This window comes from Leopardus geoffroyi, chromosome D3 (assembly GCF_018350155.1).
Source record: "Leopardus geoffroyi isolate Oge1 chromosome D3, O.geoffroyi_Oge1_pat1.0, whole genome shotgun sequence".
In the NCBI taxonomy this organism is placed as follows: domain Eukaryota; kingdom Metazoa; phylum Chordata; class Mammalia; order Carnivora; family Felidae; genus Leopardus; species Leopardus geoffroyi.
Genome location: NC_059339.1, coordinates 49,284,388 through 49,296,414, shown reverse-complemented (window position 1 = coordinate 49,296,414; position 12,027 = coordinate 49,284,388). Strand labels below are relative to the sequence as shown.

The window sequence follows — 12,027 nt, the reverse complement described above, 5'->3', positions numbered from 1 at the left end:
TTCAATTTTCTTAGTCATTAAAAATATCTTTAATGGCTTTGGACGAAAGATCAGGAGTAGAAGACAGCTCATAGTTGTAAGTGTTTAATCTGGTATGGTAGATGAATGAAATAGAGTCTCATCCAACAAGGGATTCGCAATGCCTAGCAGCCCACCAATCAAGCAAATTCATTCAGAAGTTGACCTGACCCTACCCAGTTTCCCCCAGGAGCTACAAAAATTTTAAGACTTTGGAAATAATAGAGTTATAGTGATATTCTTGCTCAACTCCTTTATTTTGCGAATGAGAAGGTACCGGTAACAAAAGTTGTCTGACTTTCAGCAGCCAAAAAGCAGAGTGCAGCTCTTCTGAGCCAGGCTGCAATTTCTTCACTGCTCTATGTAATGATGGTTACAACTCCAAGAGTGCATAGAACATGGAATGACACCCATAGGACCAAACTGAAAGTGACTAAATGAAACTGGTTAATTCATTCAACAAGCACTCATCAACTGCCTACCAGTTTATAACAGCTCAGGGACTCCATCTTGTTTCTTTGAAAGTCCAACTGCAGGAAAAGAGGTACACTCTAGTGGTGAATAAGAACCTTCACTGCGTGGAAGACAGACATTATCGGAGCTAAATATTCATAACAAACCAGCAGACATATTAATTAAAAATAAAACTCTTAGAAAAAAATCAGGCTTTGTTTCAAAGAGATCTGTTTCAAAAAGATCAGGCAAAAGAAATTCCTTTAATAGCATTTCCTCAATGAATCAAAGTTCCTTATCACCCCATGTTATTTCTAAGCCACCAGTAAGACTAAGACCAACTGGAAATGCAGAAACTTGGTAACAGCTCAGTTTGAAAAATATATATATTCTAATTAGCAGTGTGGTAGGTTTAACCACTTACCACTTTTCAAACGTCTTCCTTTAATTCATAAAAACTGCCCAAGTCAACGCCCCATCAAGGGTTTTGTCCACTTTACTGGCTCTAGTTTGGTCAAATTGTTGCTAGCATAACGTTTGGAACTAATTTTTAAGTCTTTTAAAGATTTAATCTTTTTAAATCCCGACGAACCGTTGGTTCGTTTCCTTTAACCGTAAAAGAAAATTGATCCCAGTCTTGGGTCTTTGCAAAGCCCTTTGCAAACTGCCCACTTCAGCTTGCTGGATTTTGAATTGCGTGGCCTGAGAGATCTCTGAGGTCTGGAATATGGTAAATGGCCACTGCTCTTTTTGAAGGAAGCCCTTGCCTTACAGAAACCTGCTACTGAACTCACCCCCGGCACATATTCCTAACTGCACCTACCGCCCGACCATCATCAATATGTGCATACGTGTGTGTATAAATATAAATATATAAAAGGTGTTTATATAAATCTAAATATATACAATATGCGAAGCACAAGAAATCCCAAGACTCTGAAGTCAACGTTTGCAATAACCTGCCAACCTATTGATTTGTCCTTCGGGTGTTTGTAGAACACCTGGGAAAGGAATCCGAGACGGGGCAGAGGTGAAGAGGGGAAGGTGAATTAGGAAAGGACGAGGATAATTACTTCCCAGACCAAGACCGGATGGCACTCGAGCCTCGACCGGGCCGGGGTCGGGAGGGAGGGCGAGGGGCCGGCGGAGGAAAAGCCGGAAAGTCGGGGAAGAGAGGGCGACCGAGACCGAGCGGCGGGCGGCGGGGCGGGCGGCGCGCGGCTGGGGAGATAAAGGCGGGAGGCGGAGCCGCCGGGGCGGGCGGGGGCGCGGCGGCCGCGGCGGGAACGGAGAGCGAGCGGGAGCGGGCTCGAGCGGAGGCGGCGCCGCAGCCAGCCGGGCGGACTGGCGAGGGCGAGCGCCGGGCTCCGCGCCGCCCCTGCTCCCCGCGCGCCGCGCCCGCCCCTGCGCACCCGACGGCCCGCGGCGGGGAGGAGTCCGCCGAGTTTGCCCCGAAGCGCGGGGAAGTTTCCCGCGAAGCTGCGCTCCTGGAGGAGCGGGACCGGCCGGCGGGTGCTCGCGAGGTGAGCGCACCGGGTTGGGGCCGGGGATGGGGTGGGCGGTGGGGGCCGCGGTCGCGGGGAGCGCTTAGCACCGGAGGTAGAGGGGTCTGCGTGGGCGGGGAAGCGCATCCTCACCTTTTCAGGTACTGCACCTCTGTTGGATGAGGGAGGCATCTTTCTTTGCCTTTGTACCCCTTCTCCCCCTCGCTCCGCACCCAATGTGTGAACCCACTTCCGTTCACTTTACTGGACCTGCTTGGAGGGGAGGGGTGGCCGGGAGGTGGAGGGGACAGGAGGACTTTGAGAAGGGCGCCGGAGGAGGACGGGCGCCCGAACTTTACCTGTGCTGGACTCCTGGGTCCGGCGGGGCGCCCCGGGCTCCGGGATGCCCGGTGCCAGCCCCCCACTTGGCGCAAGCAGAGGCTGGAAGGAGGACACCCAGGGCACGGTATTGAGTTTCTGATGCCGGTTTATCCGGTCCTCCAGCGTGTTTGGCAGAAAGATGAGCATCTCTGCAGCGGTGCCTCTTTTGCATCGGCCTCACGCTCCAAGACTTTGCTCAAAGCTCTTGCGAAGGCTGCGGGCAGTGTGGGAGGGAAGTTAGGAGAATCAGAGCCCGGGTCGTTCGGGCTCCAGCAAAGGGGTTGGGAGGGGTGGCGTGGGGGGGGGGGGGGGAGGAGGGAAGGATGAAGTGGGTTGGGGAAGAGTAGGACCGGCGTGATTGTTGTGTTGCTGCTGCCGTTACTTTCCTACGGTCACGGTTACCCGCTCGCTCTTCTGCCCCGTTTGAACATCCTGTCTGCCAGCACTTTTCTGTTAGAGAGCTAAAAGGTGTTCTGTCTGATGACTGTCAGGAGTTACTTCCAAGTAAGTTCACAGGTGCAAAGCCTGACCGGCTGCTCCTCCTGGCTCAACTGCCTGCGGTCCACCCCCCAGTTCCCTCCCACCGGCAAACTGTTCCCGAATCTTCCAGGGTTTTGAAAGGGATGGCAAGTACATGATATAGTTTGTGTTTGTGTGACTTTTTCCCCACTGTGTTATCAGAACCAAATCAAAACACTGGAGATGTTTAATGGGACTCCGCTTCAGTAGTTTTGATAGTAATTAAGAGTATTATTCACAGTGTTTATTTTTCTTCGCTTTAACTCCAAACATTGCATTAATCTCTCTGTGTACAGTTCTGTCACTGTTTTTCACTGGGTTTAACGGACAAAGGCTTCTTGTGGACTCACATATACTCACCAAAATACAATGTGACAATATCCAATATTTATCTGTCTTCCTGATTCAGTGGTCTGGCAGCTGCCAATTCCAGTACATAATCATAACACCATATGCCTGTCTACACTATGCCTGTTATCCTTCTTCATGGGCAAGACTACCCTGGACTACCCAATTTTGTTGTTGCTTAAGGGGGTTTTAAGGGCTTCGGCCAAAGTGAATCAAATACACAGAACAAAATTAGAATTCTAGCCAATGCATTCAGAAGGAATACAATCCTGGACACTTATAGTTGACTAGTTATTGAAGAAAAATGAAAATCCTCTCGTCACACAGACAACATTTTGATTGAATATAGTCAATGAGAAATGGCACACATTGCATGCTCTGAGAAAGCAGGAAGGATTTTCCTCTTGCCTCACTTGAGTTTTATCTCCTTTATTATAGTAGCATCTTCTAGAAAATGAACACCTTGCAGATAGATGTTGGTATGTACTGACTAAACACCATATTTTTTAATACAGAGGCTTGGTGACAGTCCAAATACATAAATGTTTTAAATCATTACCAACCATCTGTTCTCTCCCACTTACTTAAAACGCGATGTTTTATTTTCACAGGTATCAAAACATACATCCTCATTTCATACATTTCCATGAATATCCTGAAATCTGCCATGCTATCTGATGTTGACCCAAGTTTGGCAACTGCCGTGTTTGGCTTGTTATACTATAAACTCCTCTCCTTTTATTTTCAATGAAAGAAGAAATCAAAAAAGTTTTGGGGCGCCTGGGTGGCGCAGTTGGTTAAGCATCCGACTTCAGCCAGGTCACGATCTCACGGTCCGTGAGTTCGAGCCCCGCGTCAGGCTCTGGGCTGATGGCTCATGATGGCTCAGAGCCTGGAGCCTGTTTCCGATTCTGTGTCTCCCTCTCTCTCTCTCTCTGACCCTCCCCCGTTCATGCTCTGTCTCTCTCTGTCCCAAAAATAAACGTTGAAAAAAAAAAAAAATTTAAAAAAAAAAAAAAAAAAAGTTTTAAAGCCTTTGGCCAAAGCTGGTGTGTCTACTCCAGTGAAACCTGATTGTCCCCCCACTCCCACCTTTTTGTTACCAAAGAGAAGCTGAGAATTAGTACAGCTGCGAGCTCCTCCTGATGACATTCTTTCCCTTTCTTGCTGGTCACAGGGTAGCATTTGGTGCTCTGAAGCAGTGCATTAAACAGCGCCGTGACTCCAAAAATTTAGTGTGTTTCCAGAAGGATAAAACATCTCCCCAGGAAGAATTTACAAAACGGGAGCTTAATATTCCAAACCCCAAATTAAGTAGACCTAGGATATACACATTGTTTCCCACATAGATCGGGGTTTAGGTGTCGCCTAGCATATCAATAACATGTTAGTAGTCTTTATATTTGTGTTTGGGAACCTGGATGCGTTTGTATGTAACCAGGGGGTAGATTCACACCCCTCATCTTGTTTATGTCATCAGTGGAACAATATTTGGGGTTTTGAGTCCTGCCCCCCAAATCCAAGAAGCCTTTCACATTTAGGGATGTTTGCTGTAGCTACACCTGGAACGTTAGGATGTTTTTAGCACTCGAAATTAAGTTGCATAATAACTATGTTGTTCCTTTGATGCAGGCAGAATGTTGGGAAATTCTTTTTATTCAAATCTAGGTGTAGTGTTCTAAAGCACTTTCATATTTTTAAGGAAAAAGATATTGGCAATCTTGCCCACACTTTGCAAACACTTCATATGTACTAGAAGAACATCAAGAACCAAAGAAACGTGAGGTTTCTACCTTCTAACCTGCTACGCTGCTCTATACTGCTTTTGCCTTGAAAGCATAAGATTCTCCTTACTTATTACCAGGATAGCACTGAAGGGAATGAACCCAAACTATATAGATAATTTTGAAAGTTAAGTTGCCTTTAAAAATATGGTTTAATTTAAACCCTTGTAAATACATAAGGATGTGTTAGATCTTACTTTTCTGAATACTAAAAATGAATTATTGAGGGGAAATAGTTTCACTATGTATAGTAAGCACCCTGAATTATTCATGTTAATGAGAAGAATAGAGGCAAAGATAATCCAAAATCATGGTTATTTAAAAAGTCATTTGTTTTTGTCTTTGGAACGTATTACATGTGTGGTTTAAAAAAGAGTTTCATTGTTATTGTGGGCAAGTTGCCTTTCTAATTATTTTGTTTCATTTAGGTTAATTTTTAAATGAGTTTATATACCTCAAACACCAAAAACGATTTAAAGGGAGGTGGCAGGCTGCCCAGAAATGAGCCGGGTGATAGAAATAAGCAAACCTGGCCTGGCAGCTTCGCAGTAGAATACATGTAATTCACAGAAACATGATCAAGACTTGACTGTATACCTATCTAATGAATATGTTTTAAGAATTAGACATGTCTCTGGGAAAAATAAGTCATTCAATCAAAATTGGAGAAATTCAATCCCACTTTACATGTAAGCTAGGTGATTAATATTTTTTTTAAATGATAGTGGGGTACTCCAGAAATCCCAACAGGAATATTCTGGTTTACTAAGCTGAATCTGTAAGCATAAGGTTTTACTAAAGCATACACATATGTATGTGTTAAGGTGATAGTCCTATGCCTTACATAGGTACTTTCTAAAGGAGAAACACCACCAGAATAAGGTGTTTGGCCCATTTGATCTCTGTTCCTATGCTCCAAATCAAAGTACATTTCATTGAAGAGAAGCTCTCAAGTATCTATTGTTACCGAGGACCTGGTTAGATAAAATAGTTGAAGTTCAGCAAGACTGGTAATTTAACAGATTTCTATTGTGTTTTTCAAAAGCTCTAGGGTAAAATTGGTTGTGGATGAAATAGTTACTTGAATAAGAAGTTGATTCACACCATACCACTGGCTGTTAAACACCTTGTTTATAGTCCGTGTTTAGTTGTATATAGATTTTGTTGCATTGTTAGTTCTGTGGACTATTAGAAAACCTCTGTGGGGAAGGTTAGAGCTGCTAAAAATAAATGATTGGAAAAGCAGAGAAGATCATTTTGATTTCAAGAATTCAAAGCAAAAACTAAAACTATAACTTTTACCACAGTGAGCAGAATGGCAAGAAAGTAGGTGTCCCCCCTCAGAGTGGTGACTATGTTCTCATAATACATGTGCTCACTACTGAAAGTGTAGGGGTACTTCATTTTTGAGGAAACATTTTTTATTTTCTATAGGATGTGACATTTTTTTTAAAGACTTGAGTCTTTAGACTGAATATTTTAAAAGAAATATTGTGGTTGGAAATATAATTGAGACCCACGGGATATATTTTATATACATTTGTTAAAGGCAGCAGTTTCTTCTGATCAGTTGCCTAAGTCTTAGAATCAAAATTATGCATTTTGTTATAGAGCTGGAAAGGACCTTTAAAGTAATTTATTCCAATGCCCTCATTTTACAGCTAAGGAAATAGGGACCCACGGTGATCACTGTGAGCAGCTAAAGGTCACACTGGTAGTTAGTGGCAGAGCAGAAACTAGAAACCTGATCTCCTGACTCATTCAGCTCCCATGTAGTAAGTTGGGTAGTTAGGGGAGTTAACTCTTTCTGGCCATCAGAGTATCAGCTCCACATGATAGTCATGAAATGAAATGGTACAGAGGTAGAAGCAGAAGGCTTGTGACTTTTTAATCTTCTATCATCCACTGAGGTGGATGGTTTGTGGACCAAACCGTGGTTCTCAACCCTCTTAGTCTCTTTTTTAACAGCAAACATTTTGTGAAATGTATGTAATCCTGAAATGTATGTAATTCATCAATAGTTTAGTTACCAAAAATATCTGTAATGAAAAGGAGCAGTAAACTAAAATTAATTTGTGATTTGCAACTCTACTAATGTCTGAGGATGTCTTCACTGCAGCATATATTAAAGTAGCAGAAGCTTGCATGTATATGTAACGAATAAATTTAGATTGAAGACAAATAAAACATTTTATACAAGAAGTATAAGAAGGTGAAAGAACAGGATAGACTGAAAGTATGTTGGGATAATTACAAACCAGACTTATTTGTATGTGATAAAGGATATAATGGGAATCGTTCCAGGGAAAATATGCCAAGTCAAATTATAGACTGTCAGGATGGAGAAAATGTGGAAGTGTGATATTCTGCAAATGAGAGAATAAATACTATTAATATACTTGCACCAAAATTCCAAACCTATTTTATGGAATAGTTTCATCCTGTTACAAGTGTGAACTCTACTTCAAGGGATTCTGCAGGTTACCCACCATATCATCAATAATAACAGGTAAAACATTTCTAAAATGAAAATTATTGATTTATGCTGATATTGCCTCTTTAAGGTTATTTTCTATTACTATCGTGGTCTATCAATTCTGGAGTTAGGAGACAGACTACGTGGAATGATTAAATTACTTGCCGCAGCAACTTTAATTGTCAATCTCTGGGCTTTCAGTGGAAATTCGTATAAAATGTTTAATTATGATTATGTACCATATTCTATAGGCTGATATTCACTATAGGTTTAGTTCGGTGGGACATTGCATGTTGTGTGGGCTATGTGGGGAAATTCTTCGTTAACTAGCATTGCTTCTCCTCACTGAAAGCTGACCATACTCTCCTGTCCCAGTAACTGTGACAAACCAGAGTGCAACCATCCCTTCCCAAAATATTCTCTAGTGGCGTTCTCACCCTGAGGAGATCCATAGGACTAGATAAACAAGATTTTTATGATGGCATGGATTATTCTTCATGCCTTTACTCATCTATCTTTCTTTTCTTTACATGGAACTGTCCTGCTGAGCCACTGACCTTCAAACTCAACTCATGTTTTGATGTTTTTCCTGTCACTGTTACCTTTATAAGAGTTTACTTCTTCTGGTCCTCCCTTCTCTTAGAAATCTCTCTTTGGTGGGTGGCTATGAGTGTTGACAAACTAATACGCAAGCTGACTAGTATTTTAGTGTTCCTAGGCCTGAACCTTGTTTAAATGCAGGTCTCCAAAAAGCATTGAAGGCTTTCATACAGACAGAGACAATATACACACTCACATGTGTGTATGTATATGTATATATGCACATGTCATATGTACATACATATATGTATACACATGTAATTTCAGGCCCTGAGAAAACAGAAAAGTAGGTATTTTGGGGGTTGTATTTTGAATGCCCTTGAAACATCTTTATGCAAACAAAGAACTGCACGGGTCCAATATCGGAAGTTGTACCCTAAAACAATGCTGTGAAGTATGCTCACAGAAGAGGCCAAAATCTGTTACCACCCCAATAAAGTGTTGTATTAGAATTTTTTTTATGTTGTTTGAAATCAGTGTGTCCTGTGCTAGCATATAGGAGTCAGGCCAGGAGAAGTGGTTAGATTGCTGTGGTGTCTGTCCTAGATGTATGTAGCCTCTTGCACTGTTGACACACTAAAAGCACACCGACATCTCTGCTCTCTGCAAAATATAGAGTATTTGCAGAGAAATAAGAAGGTTTTGAAGATTCCCTGTATATGCAACATACGGGAGAGCGTGAGACCCTAGAAACAAGGGAGGGAATTGAGAGGGGAACTCAAAATTTTCACTTCTAATATTTGCACTACCAGACCATAGCGTAAGACCCGCTTTTGAGAATTAAGAGTTCTACGAAATGCTGTTCCAGTATTAGCTGCAGTGAGCATCTTGAACTTACCAAGTTGTAAGTAAGAATTGGTTATTTTCTTAGATTACTTTCCACTCCCATGTCCATCTTAGATGTCTTTTATAACATTGTGTATCTCTTATTTTTAAAGAAAGAAACTTTTTAATGTAGGCTCTTAGCAGTTAACATGAAAGTCATGGGGTGTGTGTGTGTGTGTGTGTGTGTGCATGAGAGAGAGAGAGAGAGAGAGAATGAGAAAGAATAGCCAATTGTTTTCACGCAATCACAAGATTCTCTACCGGGAAGGGCATTTACCCAGTCATGAGAGATAGCTTTTCCTACAGAGGGGCTGCAGCAGTTGTGCACAACACAATTTAATCTATGATTGTTCTGCTGTATATTGTTCATTCTTACTGGAAGCTTCTTGGTCAATTGAATGGCCCAACGCTCAACCTCAGACTGACCCCTAACTTTATTTGGTCTACTTTTGTTACAATTTCTAATAAGAGTGTAGTGGCGCAGTGGGAATTGAGAGAAGGTGAAATTGAGGGTGTTGAATTGTGGAGGTGATAAGGAAAGTAAGGAGTTTCTTTCATTTGAGCAGCACAAAGATCTGCGTAGGCAGTGAATTTTTATTGGAAATCTGCCTTTTCTTGTTATGCTTTTTACTCTTCTAGGGAATAGAGGCAGAGATTGTGAAAGCAAAGCCCTCCTCCCTCTTTGCACTGTTAACTCCACCATACAACAGAAAAACCTTTTTTTTTTTTTTTTTTTTTTTTTTTTTTTTTTTGCCGGAATAAACAGATCCGACTTCTTCCAGTCACTGGCCTCATTGTACCCCCTTTTACTATCGCACTTCACTACTACCCTAAACTGAGATCTAACACACTAAAGAATGTGGTTAAGAAAAGGAAGAATACATCCAGTCAGCGTAGTGAAAGAAATTCCAGAAGCCTCTGTTAGCAATATGTGAAAATGGGAAAGTGAAATAAGACAATTTTGTCAATTCAAACGAAGAATGTACTATTTGCTTTTCCATTAGTTTCAGAAGCAAGAAGCTCAGAGTTCACTTAGCTTTGTAGTCATTTTTATTGTTTCCTTTATGATCACAGAGAAAATTAGAGCTGTGACTTATAGGTACACGTTACTTGAAGCAAATACAGTCTGTGAAGATTTAAATAAAGTGATGGCATTGATTATCTACTTTAAAAAAGAAATTCCAAAATTGAAATGCAGGCATGATGTTTTAGGAACATATCTCTAAATAAATTTGATTTTCCCACAGCCTTCTTTGAACAGATTAGAGTGAGGGTAATTTATTCCCCTCCAATTAGTTTTCTCAACGTATTAAAAAAAATGCTTATGTGTGAACGACATTATTGGACTAAAAGCAGGAACCATTAACACTCTTTTACTTTCTAATATTTGCACTCTGTTTTCAATTAGGAACTTTTACCATTAGAGAATGAGACTCCATTACTGGGATGGGGTTGGCAGTCAGCTAGATGCAGTGGGATGGTCTTACTGGTTATTTGTGGCCAGAATCCAAATGTACTGATTGTTAAATATTTTAGGTATTTATCCTATACTTACATTATCACTTCTGTGGTTTGCTAAAAAGTCCAGGAGAGTCATATTTTCAGATTTTGCAGTTCAGAGAGTTATAACAGCATTTAGAATAGAAATGGATTTGCAAATTACCAGACTCCGAAGTAGGAGAGATTGTTTATCTAATACCTTAGAACTTTGGTTCACCTTGAATTTTCCCAACATATCTATACTAACTACTCTTCAATTAGAATTCCTGGAAATTATTGGCATATATTTTATGCAGAACACTCCTTAAGACATAATTACCTCTCAAGAAGTCCCACTAAGTTCCCCACTTGTAGACCCGGCTATGTGTTTGGTATTTCTTCTAATCTGTCTTTTTTTTTTTTTTTTTTTAATGTTTACGTATTTATTTGAGAGAGACAGTGAATGCACCAGTAGGGGAGGGCAGAGGAAGAGGGAAAGAGAGAATCCCAAGGAGGCTCTGCACTGACAGCACAGAGCCTGACACAGGGATTGATCTCTCAAGAACTGTGAGATCATGACCTGAGCCAAAATCAAGAGTCGGATACCTGACTGAGCCACCCACGCACCCCACTTCTTGTCTGTCTTAAAGAAACATCAAGTAAAACATGTCAAAATCAAACTTGTGATCTTTTCCCATCTCATCCCAACAACCTCCAGATTTCCCCAGCTCCCAATCTCCCATTTTATCCCTGACATCCCCTCTCATTTACCTCATATCAAAGCCTTCACCCAGTTGTTAATTTTTACCTCCAAAGTATGTTATAAATTATACACCTGAAACTAATATAACACCGTATGTCAATTGCATTTCAATAATACATTTTTTTTAAGTGTGTTACAAATCTGCCTCAGGCCATCACCCAAGTCTAATCTTTCACCCTCCACTGTGTACAGAACCACAGGGCCTACATCCCTGGTCTCCTGGCATCTAATAATGCTTCCCTGCAGTTCCATCCTCCAGTAACGTGCCAGAGAAGCCTTTTCAAAATGCAATTGTAGTTATCACTGTTTTAACTACACATACCACTTCAAATGGGTTACCATTACTTGGTAAAGCCCAAAGCTGTGCACCTGGTTTTTTAAAATCCATCAATGTTGGGCCCCTCCAGTCTCACCTCTTTGATGTTCCCACCCTTTCCCTCTGCTTCAACTGACTGGCTTTCTTCTAGTTGCTTTGACTTGCCGTGCTCCCTCCCATCTCCACACCCATGAACACACGTACCAAAGTATTGTCCCCTTAACTCTTAGTTAGTACTTCAAATACCAACCCAAATGTCATTTTCTCAAGTGAACCATCTCTTCCTCCCTAGAGTGAGCCAAATCTCCTTGTAATATACATATACATGTATATGTTTGTATGCATAAATGTGTCCATATTTATGTATTCCTATCTTTCACCCAGATGGTTGCAAATTCACCTTCGTTTGTGTAATTATTTAATCAACCACTAGAGTAGAGTGTGTAGTTTTGATGGTCCTTCTATCCCTAGAAAACACTGCAGTGCCTGGTCATCGTGGCAGTGTAGTAAGTATTTGCTGAAGAAACGTGGACTGGACATCCCTGTCTTTAACCCCACGTGTATACGTGCATACAAATACA

General features: G+C 41.4%; 1 protein-coding gene across 4 annotated transcripts in view; it reads left to right on the top strand.

Moving 5' to 3' along the window:
• Positions 1 to 1,820: 1,820 nt before the first annotated feature.
• CHST9 (carbohydrate sulfotransferase 9) overlaps positions 1,821 to 12,027 on the top strand; it is a 247,153-nt gene continuing 236,946 nt past the window's right edge. For 2 of the 4 annotated variants that reach the window (XM_045459561.1, XM_045459558.1), the window contains exon 1: positions 1,822 to 1,994. The gene's annotated coding sequence lies outside the window, so the exon portion shown is untranslated. Of the gene's footprint in view, positions 1,995 to 12,027 lie in introns of all 4 variants that reach the window. The other 2 variants (XM_045459560.1, XM_045459559.1) reach the window with 2 other exon arrangements.